General features: G+C 45.0%; 1 pseudogene; it reads right to left on the bottom strand.

Moving 5' to 3' along the window:
• Positions 1 to 6,694: 6,694 nt before the first annotated feature.
• On the bottom strand, positions 6,695 to 7,028 carry LOC116073184 (annotated as a pseudogene).
• Between the last annotated feature and the right edge of the window lie 6,185 nt (positions 7,029 to 13,213).

Raw genomic sequence — 13,213 nt, 5'->3', positions numbered from 1 at the left:
TTAATCATATCACTAACAGTAACTGTTTTTCTAATTACAAAATCAAAATCCACTGTCTTTCTTCTTGTTGTTGCTAATTCATATTGCAGTCTCTCAGTAGATATCCAAGACTGTATTTTGGTCACATTATCTTCAAAGTTTCGCTTTTTTTTTCCCCTGCATATACCAAATATAGAAATTGTTTGTTTAATTTGTGGGATTGCCTCCTCTCTTGGTGTGGATCTGACCTGGCTTGCCAGATGCTCTGAGTTGAAGCTTTTTTTCTCCTTCCCTTCACAGGAAGCTCCTGCTGGGTTCCAGCTCCAGTACTAGAGCTATCCCTGTCCCAAGGACAGGGTTCTGCCCAGTGAGCTCAATACCCTAAGGCTGACATCTCAACTTGCCAAATCCTGACTTCTGCTTATCTGCTCGGTGAATTCTTTGGGTTTTTTTTTTTTTTTTTGGTTTTTTTTTTTTTGTGTGTGTGTGTATGTGTGTTTGTTTTGTTTTAATTGATTGGTTTTTAATTTTTGAGATGGGAGTGCCTCATATAGACCAGGCTGATCTCAGAGTGACTATGTAGCAGAAGGTCACTTGAAATTCCTGGTCCTCCTTCCTCTTTCTCCCAACTCTTAGGATTACAGGGAAGAGCACACATAGTGCTTAATAACAATGATAATCATAAAAAAAAAACCAATGATAACCATAGCAACTTCCTTTGACTGAATTCTTACAATGAATCAGAGGCCATGCTGGGCATTTCCCTGAATTACACTTGATGCTCACAGTCTCTCTGTCACTACTGTTCCTTCTCCCCAGGCATGGCCACCACGCTCAGCTAGGAACTATTCTGGCATGAGAGACAAAAGTGTACAGTCAAGCATCACAGACATCCGATGCTGGATAGGGTCTGTGGTCTTTGTCTCACCTTCCATGCAGAGAGAAATCTCTGTGTCCTTTTTCCATTTTCACCTCCTCCCTGGACAACGACCCTGCCTAAGCAATGTAGAGAGACTCACCTGTGGAGTAGCTGACCTTACCTTCTGATGCTTCCTCTCCCAGCCCCCGTCAGTCTGTCACCAGTCTGTTGGGATCTTTCTGGCTGATTTCATGGGTATACTAGTAATGCTTTAGGCATTGGAGGTGGAATAACCTCTGTTTGTATGGGATGGTGTTATGCACCAACTCTCTAGACATTACATTCTGGCAAGACCCCCTCTCCATGGCCATGTTTGAAACTGTTAAAGAAAGAAAGCAGGAGAGTCATATTATGCTGTCTTTCTCTGGCTCAGGACCTCTCTGCTATCTCAGTATGGAGGGTTCTGTCTAGCTATGACCCTGTGATTTCTACCTAATGGATGGAGTTCTTCCACACTTACAACTTTTCCTTCCAGAATCTATCTCAATTAGTGTTCCAGAGTCCAATTCTCTAGTTCTCCCATGCCTCATCTCTCTCTTTTTTTTTTTTTTTTGGTTTTTCGAGACAGGGTTTCTCTGTGTAGCCCTGGCTATCCTGGAACTCACTGTGTAGACCAGGCTGGCCTCGAACTCAGAAATCCGCTGCCTCTGCCTCCCAAGTGCTGGGATTAAAGGCATGCGCCACCACCGCCCGGCCATGCCTCATCTCTTTATTGAGAAGTCTTTTTAATGTTCATTGTGTGTTAGACATCATATCAATCATTTAATTCTTACCACTGCCTCAGGAAATAGGCATTATTAAGCTATACTAGTTGAAATTATACAGAAGGTATTTAAAGTAAGGCCCAACACTGGTCAAAGGATGAATCTATCTACTAGAAAAGGGTGATGTTAGAAATCATTTTTTGGGCTATGGAACAAAGCTGCCCCTCATTCTGGTTCCTTCTGGAATCAGCTTTACCCTGCCTCCATCCCCCACCATCTTTGAGAAAGCCACCTTTCCCCCAAAGGGCTATCAGTTAGAACTTTCTGTCCCATCTGGCCGGGTCCCAGCCTGACCCAGCTTTTCCCTGGAATTTTCCAAATTAGAGGTGGAGAAAATGAGTCTTTTGTCTCAGATGCCGAATGGAAGGTTGACCTCAGACCTGCAAATGGACATCTCTGTCCCACCGCAGCATCTAAAAGGACAGAGCCAGCCAGGAGAAAGGAATGGTGTAGGAGGGGAGCAGAAAGCCTGGACACCAGCCTGAGGCCAGCTCCAGTCCTCAGGCACGCCACGGGTGATGCAATAAATGTTTTGCATACCTTCAACCCTTAGAACTGGGTTTTTCAACATACACCTGAGAGGGCTCTATGACACATCCCTGGCTCTTAGTCCAAGAGTCTGGTGCGCTCACCCACACTTAGAAACAAACCACCCTCCTTGGTCACTATGAGTCTAAAGGTGAGACTGCAAGGGTTTATACAGCATCCCTTAATATTAGGAAAGGTTGGGGGAAGTCTCACCCAACTCAGAGTGAAGAACACAGAGATGGACCACACTGTCAATCAGCCTCTTAGACACTCGGCTCCTGCTCAGTCCAGAGAGAACCAAGGGCTGGCCCAAAGATTCATCTTCTGACCTGTGCAAAGCTGAACTTCAGGGTTTTCCTCTAGGGTTTCTGAATATTAAGCTTGTAGCTTTAGGTGCTTTCTTTGTGTACTACAAAAGCCCCACAGTTTCCAAGGCCAAGCCAGGGCGTCTTAACTCCGGTCCTTGACCATTTTTGTTCTGAGAGTCTGGCCTGCATTCTCTGAGTCTCTAGCAGATGACAAATCTGGCTGCCTATTGAGACCCCAAGCTTTCCAAGGGAAGCCCTCTGGTGTCATGGTGCTCTGTGAAAAATGATGAGACACCTTAAATGCTTACTACCAGGCCAGACTGTTTTGCCAGTAGAAACTATAATTAAGACATGTCTATCTTTTATGTGATCTAAAAAAAAAAAAAAAAAAAAAAAAAAAAAAAAAAAAAAAAAAAAAAAAAAAACCAGAACCATGAACCCAACTGCTCACTCATAAAACTGTAAACTAAAAAGTTAAACAAAATAAGAATAACAACAAAAATCTCACCTCGGGCATAGTAGCACATAGCCGAAATCCCAGTACTTTGGGAAACAGAAGCATGAGGCTTTGACTTTATGTCAGCTTTGAGGTGAGCCTGGACTATGTGAAGCTTTGCCTCCAAAAAAAAAAAAGGCTCATTAAGGCTCATTCCCATACTTTAGATGAATAAACATTTCAAAATAATTAGTTATAATTTAAGATCCTACCTACAAAGTGACCATTTGTAGACAATAGACTGGCTATTTTTTCAGTCAGTCAGTCACTCTGAAATTTCCTTAAATTATATTCTAATATAACAGAAAAGGCTAGGCTGTCTTGTGTATCAGACTGCTTTTATCTGAAAAGTTATCACCAAGTACTTGGGGGATTAATCTTATCCATGAATCCTTAGCAGTAAGAATTGATGGTTACCATCTTTCAAAACTCAGCCTTCAAGGGTTGTTGTGTAGTTTTCTTTGGTCAGAAATATTCAGCTGGGTAGTATTGCCAGGTCAGGATTTTCTCCAGTGCCACATTGGACACTGACTGTCTTTCCGTCATAGAACATAACTAGCAGAAATCCATGTAACAGAACAGAGTTCAGCCTTTGCTTCTACATTTTACGGGAGGGACTTCACTAAAACTCTACCAAAACTGAAGAGAAGTCCATACAGAGATGAATTTGTCCTAGAAGGAAAAAGCAGAACGTATGAGAATATTCAGTGACTTAAGGTGCTTGCTGTTGGCCCTAATGACCTAAATTCAACCCCACCGAAACATGGTGCATAGAAAGAACTGACTCCCCCAGTTTTCCTCTGCCCCAACCCCTCCCCACGCACACACACCCCAATATAAGCATTTTAAAAAGAAAGACTGATATTTTCAGGTTAAAAACCGTTGAATCTATAAAGTCTCCAGCATTTGCAGAGTAGAGATTGTCGTTTGTGGCTGGCTCTTTCTGGAGTTGTTGACTAGAATTGCCCAGTTACAAATCTTTGGTTGGTTGGTTGTTTTTTGAGTCTGGGTCTTGAGTCAGTGTAGCCCTGGAAAGAGACAGAAATCCACCTTCCTCAGTCTCCCAAGGGCTAAGATTAAAGGTGTGTTCCCCCCTCTGGCAAACTAGTCAGCTAAAGCTTTCAGGTTCTTATACTTCCCAAATTAAAACAAAACGTGGATTGATTTCAGGCAATGGAGAAACTGCCCTGAGTATTGTTTGTAAAGGACGGTCAATCCCAGTCATTCCTTTGGAACCAAAGGGAGGGGCAGCTGCCGCGTACCGCGAACCGCATGCCTGGCTTCATCTGAGACGGTCTCTTTTCACTTGATGTGGCAATCTTGACATAATTTCAGGAATATCAAATACAACTGGGAGCGTAGGCCTAGACTCCCAGCATCTTCAAAACAGAGGCAGGTATGAGACCCAAGGCCATGCTCTGTCGCAAAAACAAAGTAAAACAAGCAAGCGGCAGATTTGTTGATGCGGGGTTTGAACTGCTGATAGAGGGCGCTGCCGTAAACAAAAGAGCTTTGATGCTCTCAGGAATTTCTAAGAGTAAAAGCTGGTGAGGAATCCAAAGCATTTGCAAACCTGTCGAAGAGAGCGCGGTTCAGGGGCATGACTCGCGTTTGTGAGGCGGGGTGGCCGTTGCTGCTCCCCCTCGCCAGGGCTTCTACACCAGCCCTTTCCCCACAGCCGGCAGTCGCCGGTCTGTAGGAACTGACTTCTCCAGGTGCGACACTTTAGTCTTTTGTGGCTGACTTAGCACAGTGGTTCTCAACGTTCCTGATGCTGTGACCTTTATTTTTAGTCCAGTTCCTCGTATTGTGGCGACTCCACCATAAAATTACTTTGTCGCTACTTCATAACTGTCATTTTGCTGCTGTTCTGAATGGTAAATCTCTGTGTTTTCCCGTGGTCTTAGGTGATTCCTGTGAAAGGGCCAATTCAATGTCTCCTCGTGGGGTCGTGACCCACAGGTTGAGAACTTCTTCCTTACCAGAATGTGGTCAAGGCTCATTCGTGTAGCGTGCCCTTTCTGAGGCTAGTAAAACATCAAATTGCATGCATGCACCACACAGTCTTTATTCAAACGTTAATCGTTCAGTTGTGGTTAAGTACCAAGCTCTGGTTAGAAGAGGGACGACAGTTTTGGAAGACCTTCACGACTCAGCACGCGGTGCTCACCCTCAGCTGCCCTCGGCTCTCACCACAGACTGGGTGCCAGGGAGAAGAGAGAGGAAAGGAAAGAAGCGCTTTCACTGGGCATGGTAGGCCATGCCTATAGTCTCAGTCCTCCGGAAGCTGTGAGACCGGGAGATGACTTATCAGCATTTGTGCCCAGCCTGGACTGCAAAGTTCCTAAGCCAAGTACAGGCCAAGGCCCCGTCTCAATCCCGCAGGCAGGATAGCTAAGCAGGTCAAAGGCTTGCAGCACAAGCTGGACCATGTGAGTTGGATCCCCAGAACCCATACATGATGGAAGGAAAAAAACCCACCTCTATAATGTTGTTCTATGATATCCACACACGCACCATATCTGTTAGAGCACGGATACATGCACTTGTGTGTGATAATATATATTACATATTTATTTATATATTTATATATTTTCATATCTACATTATATATGATGTATTTATATAATAAAAATAAAAATATGTGTTTAAATCCATACATAGTCTGTGTAGGAAGACTATGGGTTGGGGTGGAGCAGGGTGTGGTGGAAGCTTTATTATTTTCAGTATTTGGGTAATGCCTTGTTTACAGCAGGACTTTGGGCATCCAAGACTGATTCCCCCAACCACTTCAATAATCCTTCCTCTTCCTGGGTGCACATTCCAGCAAGGACCAGGTGGCAGGGGGGGCAGTATGGAGGACAACAGGCCACTGAGTTGTTTGTTTCTTTGTGTCTTGCTTTGTTTTAAAGATAGTTTCTTCTTATGTAGCCCTGGCTGGCCTGAAGCTAGTTGTGCTGGCTTCAGAGTTACTGGGATCCTCCTGCCTCTGCCTCTGGCTCTGCTCTTGTGTTGGAATTTCAGGTATGCAACAGCGAGGAGTCAATATCAACAAAGAAAACTGGAGCAGAAGAAAGTGGCAGGTGCTGCTATAAATCAGAACACTTAGAATACTGCCTAAAGAAGACACAGCCAGGAAGAAGCTGGGGGGGAGCTGAGGTCTCAGGGTGGGGCCAAAGGTCAGAAAATTCAGCTTCAAGTCCTCATGCCTCCTCCTGCAACCCTGGCTGCAGGTAGAACCCAGGCGGCTGCAGGTAGAACCCTGCACCAGGCGGCTGCAGCTGTTCCCTGCATACAGCCTTGCTGATATTTTCTTCTAATATATTTGTTCATTTATGTTTTTAAAGAGCCATGTGTCCATTGTAACTGTGTAATAGTTGCCTTTTAAGCCAGTGGTTCTCAACCTGTGGGCCATGACCCCTTTAGGGGATCAAATGACCCATTCGTGAAGTCACCTATCAGATATCCCACATAACAGACATGTACATTATGATTCAGAACAGTAGCAAGAATATAAAGTAGCAATGACAATAATTCTTCTGGCTGGGGCTCATCACAACATGAGGGACTGTATTAAAGGGTCACAGCATTAGGAAGGTTGTTGAGAACTACTGGGGATTTTTTTGTTTGTTTTGTTTTGTTTTGTTTTGTTTTTTTACAAGAGCACAAATCTACTTTTGTTTATTTAGTCTCCATTAGTTTAAATCCGGGATGGGTACAGCGTCACATGGATCCTGTGTCCAATGGCCTTGTAGGAAGGTTGTTTTGGAATTTAGCACAAACCATACCACTGTTTCCGTGGGCCCGAGTTACTCTTCCCGGATCACTCTGGTTTCGTTTGGTTTGCCTCTAGGAGTCACTGTAGTGTCTTTTGCTTTATACACCTAAACATATCTCTTGCTTAAGTAGAACTCAGTCTCATCATGGGCATAATAAACACCTTCAATTTTAAGAAGAGCCATGTGCTCTCTTTGGTTCCGGAAACCTCGCTTGTAGCCAGCAAAAATGGCCTGGCACCACAGCCTTCCAGACATACTTACTTTTAGAAGTCCTATTCCCAGCAGGCCTCCACAGGCGCCAAGATGGCTGAAAGAGTGAGAGCTACTGTTTTAAGTGACTATAAAGCTACTACCTAATCTTTATAACTCCTTTATTTCTGTGTTTTTCAAACTTTTTGACCGTAGTTTATTATCTAAACTTCAAGAGAGTTTTTTTTTTGAGACAGTTTTTTTTTTTGTTTGTTTGTTTTTGTATAGCCCTGGTTGGCTTAGAATTCCCCATGTAGACAAGCACAAGGCTAGACTCAAACTCACAGAGATAGATCTCCTCTGCCTCCCAAGTGCTAAAATTAAAGGTATATATGGCTATGTCCACCTAAAGTACATTTAAAAAATTGTAATCGAAATTAACAGTGCTACTCACGACATTTGACAAAAATTCTCATGCGATGTGTGAGGGGAGACACAACTATATACTTTCACCTTACTTCCTGTAAAATTCGCTTTGCTTCCTGTTTGCTCATCTCCCCCTCCTCCCAGTCCCGCCCTTACGAATCCCTCCCCCCATTATCCACTACCCTTCTCCTCAAAGAAGGGGAAGCCCCGACTTGGATTCCACCCCAACCCTGGGTAAGCTTATCCTCTCCCACAGAAGCCCAACCAGGCAGTCCAGTTAGGGGTAAGGGATCCAGTGGTTGGCAACAGAGTCAGAGACAGCCTCGGCTCCGACTGTGAGGGGACCCATATGAAGACCAAGCTGCACACCAGCTACAATGTGTAGGGGGGCCTAGGTCCATCCCTAAGAGTAGTATTTTGGAACATTTTCACAAATATCTTTAGTAACTGACCCATCAGAAGGCGATCTGATGTCTCTCACTGGATCTTTGCTTTCAGCAATGCTACAAATATCATGTCTCATAGTCTCTGGAGGCTCCCCTGCCCTCACAAGACTTGCAGTGAAAAAAAGGCAAGAAACATCTTGCTGGATCATGAAAACAGCTCCGATCTTAAAAATCTCCTCCAAGGGCAAAAGAGCCCTTCACAAAAGAAAAGAACCTGGGCAGCATTGCCCCCTTTTTTGCTATAGAAACGTCGTACCACTCACAGGCAAGTCCCATCGAACCCTCACAAAAATCCTTGGAGGTTCGCACGCTTCTGACAGAAGGACCGAAGCCCCCGAGGGGCCAGCCTGAAAGATCACACACTCAGATGCCTGTTTAGGCCGCGCAGACCTTGATTCTAGATAACCGCACAGCCGCCGCGGTAGCTTTCATCATGCGCCTTTATCCAGATAAACAGCTGCCTAGAACACTCAAAGGAGTTTCTAGCCTGTGATTACGATAGCTAACATTCTGCCTTTAGAATGTGGTAGAAGAATGGAGACCCAGAGAAATCAGTCCATGGAACGAAGCATGATGCAAAGCACAGCCCCTCGGAGGCAGGGCACGTCCCACTTACTGACAAAAGCTTTTTTTTTTATTCTAGGGCTTGGGGCATCAGGATGGCCTCATCTGCAGCAAACGATGGATGCTATTTGAACTACCCGAGGCACGAAGTGAGCCCAGGGATTGCCCAAGATGTTGGCTAGTGGGATGCTTTCATCAAACAAAACCTCCAGTCATCCAAAAGGCCAGGAACATGACTGAGCCCAGAAGGCTCTTCTCTTGCCTCTGTTTTGTTTTTATGTTGGGGGCACAGCGGACTGGGGCCTGGAGCCTGAAGGCTCTCTCCAGCTGCATCCTCACCTGGACTCTCCTTTTAAGAATACTGAGCTCGCTGAGCGGTGGTGGCTCTCGCCTTTAATCCCAGCACTTGGGAGGCAGAGGCAGGTGGATTTCTGAGTTCGAGGCCAGCCTGGTCTACAGAGTGAGTGCCAGGACAGCCAGGGCTACACAGAGAAACCCTGTCTCGAAAAACCAAAAAAAAAAAAAAAAAAAAAAAAAAAAAAAAAGAATACTGAGCTCACAATGCTGCCATCTCTCTTCTACAAACCCTTGGAGCTTAGTTTTTATTGAAAGCTATTGTAACCATCTGTCTTCTAGCCCCTCTTAGGTTTTGTCAGAACACGAGGATCCACAGATATCCACAAGGGTATTGCCACTTACTGACATAAAACCTATATGGAAAATAGGTTTTGGGCTGGAGAGATGGCTCAGCGGTTAAGAGCACTGACTCCTTTTCTAGAGGACCCGAGTTCAAATCCCAGCAACCACATGGTGGCTCACAGCCATCTGAAATGAGATCTGATGCCCTCTTCTGGTGTGTCTGAAGACAGCTACAGTGTACTACTTATATATACTAAAGAAAAAAGAAAAAGAAAGTAGCTTTTATGAAAGCAAGAACCCCATGCTTATTTCTGAGCATACTGCTTGTTTACTTATTTACTTCATGTGTATGTGTTGCAGTTGTTTTTTTTTTTTTGAGAGAGAGACAGACAGACAGACAGAGAGAGAGAGAACGAGAGAGAGAGAGAGAGAGAGAGAGAGAGAGAGAGAGAGAGAGAGAGAGGTTTCTCCTCCTCCTGTAGCTTGAGCTGGCCTCAAACTCTTCTCTTGTTCTTCTGATACCATTTTTCAAGTGTTGGGATCTCAGGTCTGCACCACAGCCTCTCTCTCTCTCCCTCTCTCTCCTTCTCTCTCCCTCTCTCCCTCTCTCCCTCTCTCTTTCTCTCTCTCTCTCTCTCTCTCTCTCTCTCTCTCTCTCTCTCTCTCTCTCACACACACACACACACACACAGAGTGGGAAAATACATATAACACAACAGGTATGGTGGCAATACCCATAATCCTAGTGCTTGGGAGACTGAGGCAGGAGAGTTGCCATGAGTTTCAGGCCAGCTTAGGTTTACAGAGTGAGACCTTGTCTCAAAAATAAATAAAATAAAATAAGAGTTTAAAACAAGGTAGGAGCTCCTGTCATGGTTCACAGTCAAGAGAGCTTGCTGCTAAAGCATGAGGACCAGGGTTCTGATCCCACCACCCACACAAGCTGGGCATCTTGTATATGTCTGTAACTCCAGCTTGGAGGGATCTGATGTCCTCTTTCTGGCCTCCATATGGAAAAGTGCATATTATTGCTCTCTGTCTCTGTCTGTCTGTCTCTGTCTGTCTGTCTCTGTCTCACACACAGACACAGAGGAATCTGAAAATCTTTTAGAAATATACACCTATCTCACAAAATATCTCCTTTGAGCCATCTTTTTTTTAAAGATTTATTTATTTATTTTATGTATATGAGTACACACTGTAGATGTACAGATAGTTGTGAGCCTTCATCTGGTTGTTGGGAATTGACTTTTTTTAGGACCTCTGCTTGCTCCAGTTGGTTCTGCTGGCTCCGGTAGACCCCACTTGCTCAGTCCCTGCTTGCTCCAGTCCAAAGATTTACTTATTATGAATAAGTACATTGTAGCTGTCTTCAGACACCCCAGAAGAGGGCATCAGATCTCATTACGGGTGGTTGTGAGCCACTATGTGGTTGTTGGGATTTGAACTCAGGACCTTTGGAAGAGCAGTCAGTGTTCTTACCTGCTGAGCCATCTCACCAGCCCTGAGCCATCTTAAATGTATTGCTCAGCACCATTCAGCATAGTCACACTGATATATGACTGTCACTACCACTACCCCATTCCCAGACCCTTGTAAAACTACAGTATCCTCCAGCTCCATCAATCACCATTTTGGTTCCTGATTCATGGATTTGACTTTTCTGAGTGTTCAGTGAAATAGAATTGAACAACACGTATCCCTCTGTGGCTTATTTATATCCTTCTTCACAATCCTGTCCAGTCTCATCCATAGCGTAAAACTTTCTGAAGATGAATAATAATCCACTGTACATACAGGCCACATCTGGCTGATCCATCCATTCATTGATGGAGATAGGAGTTGTTTTCCCTGCATCCATCATTTGCAAGTTTGCTCTTCAAGGGGAGATGGTGCGGAGAGTGGATCCTGGGAGTCTCCACGTTAAGCATTTGTTTGATCACCAAGCTACATTCCCAGATCCATGATCAACCCTTGAATCCTGCTGGCATGGCCAAGCTAGCATATGACCCACAAAACAGAGGGGGCAGTGCACAGAGACCAAAGAATGATGAACTGAGTGCTGTCAAATGTGAGAAAATTCCTGTTTCGGAAGAAGGGCACATTTTTGTCTTTGTGCTCTTTTCTTTACAGAGGTATTACTAAACTGTTCATTTCATAATGTCAGGGACATTACTCCTTTTAACTTCACATTCCATTTAATACCAGTCCAGCCCAGTCCACCCTACATTACAAGGCAAGCCCTCTTCTCAGGGCGGAGTGAGCTACGTGAAATTCTGCATCAGAAAGAGAGAGAGAGAGAAAGAGAGAGAGAGAGAGAGAGAGAGAGAGAGAGAGAGAGAGAGAGAGAGAGAGAGAGAAAAGAGGAGAGGGAGTGGGGGTGGCATTTAGTATAGTGTGCAATTCAGAAATGCTTTTTATCTAATTCACAACAGTCTTAAAAGAAAGAAAATACAAATATTTATTTACTTACATACTTTGGGAATTGAAGTCAGGACCCTTTAGCTATCACTAAGCTAGATCCTCAGCTCCTCCATGCAACTGTACCGACAAAGCTGTGGAGGCTCTCAGCTGCTCCTAGTCAGGCAATGTGGGAGCAGGGACGTCAGGCCTGTGGATGTCCTCTCCATCTCTGTCCCTGACATCCCGGGAGCTGTGATTAAGCAGCGGAATCACCTCACTACAATGGTGCAATGAAGCTAGAGACCATGAGGTCCTTTTGACCATGGGATGCGACAGTCCCCACAGCAGCAAGCAGTTGTTTGTGAAGATGTAAAAGAGGTTTGTGTGAGATTGAACATGTATGTTTAGAAAATAGTAAAGGGACCCACTGCTGGGGTCTGTGTCAGTAGGCAGGATGAGGATAAGGTGAGAGAGTCAAGAGTATGAAACCAGCGTGGGCTAGTTTTAGCGGGTCATAGTGGCATGTGACTGTCACCTAGCCCTTGGGAAGTAGAGGTAAGGCAGTCAGGAGTTCAAGGCAAGGCTAGCTTTGGCTCTGTGGGTTCAGTGGCAGCATGGCCTATGTGAGATTCTGTGTTGAAAGATGGGGGCAGGGAGAAATAGAAAAGAGAGAAAAAGGGAAGCTGTCTATTTAAAACATCTGGTTAGTGGGAACTGGAAAGATGGCACAGTAGTTAAGAGCACTAGCTGCTCATCTAGAGGACCTGGATTCTGTTCCCAGACTCCACATAGCAGCTCACATCTATCTGTAATTCCAGGCCTAGGAGATCTAATGCTCGCTTCTGGCCTCCTCAGGCACCACACACACACACACACACACACACACACACACACACACACACACATACACACACACGAGTACATATACATGCTTGTAGACAAAACACTCATACAGATAAAATAATAAACACATTTAAGAACCTGTGGATGGTCTGTGTGTGCGGACTTGCTTCCCCACCCCAAACACTGCTAGGCAACCCTTAGAGGCATTAGAAGCAGTGCTAGGTGTGGCAGGAGGATGCGGGTGAGACCTGGGTAGAAGAAATTCCAAGAAACAACAACTTGGCAAAGGAGACTGTTACAGCCTGGACCAAAGTAGATATGGAAGGAAGGGAAGCCAGCTGGCTCAGACTCGGTGGTGGGCATCCTGAGTGCTAGGAAGGTCAGCTTTGAACCAGACAAAGGCAGGACAGAAGGCTGAAGAGCTGAGCGACGGGGTTTTACTCCTGCATTTGTGGATCACGTAACGATCCCACCCCAGCCCACGTTTTCTCTTTGGGAAATGAGCAAGCTTTAGATCTGAAGATGCTTGGAATTTGAGGCCATAAGAAAGACTGGGATGGAAACCCAGCTGAAATGAATGAATTAACTGTGTGTCTAGTTAACGAGACTTGGGGACCTCAGGCATTTCTATCATCCAATCCTTGGGATGACTGTGGAACTTGTGATGTCTTGATACTTTCGGTTTTCTGAAGACAGCGTGGCCCTAGAAAGAAGCAAGGATGACCAAATGCTCTAGGTGAAGAGGACTTCTCTTTGACAAATGTTTGCAGTCTAGGGGCTTTTATTTCCTTGGCTCTTGAGGGTTTTTGATACTGAGCTGACTGCGCTAAAGTGATACCTTCTCATGAGAGGGTCACCGGCAGCAGGGAAGGAGAGCGGGAAAGTGGAAGGTGTGAAAAGGGAAAGTTACTGGGGGAGGGGGAGGCGGGG

The sequence above is a fragment of the Mastomys coucha genome, unplaced genomic scaffold (assembly GCF_008632895.1).
Source record: "Mastomys coucha isolate ucsf_1 unplaced genomic scaffold, UCSF_Mcou_1 pScaffold23, whole genome shotgun sequence".
Taxonomy (NCBI): domain Eukaryota; kingdom Metazoa; phylum Chordata; class Mammalia; order Rodentia; family Muridae; genus Mastomys; species Mastomys coucha.
Note: the sequence above shows the minus strand (reverse complement) of the source record. Positions and strands in the feature narration are given on the sequence as shown.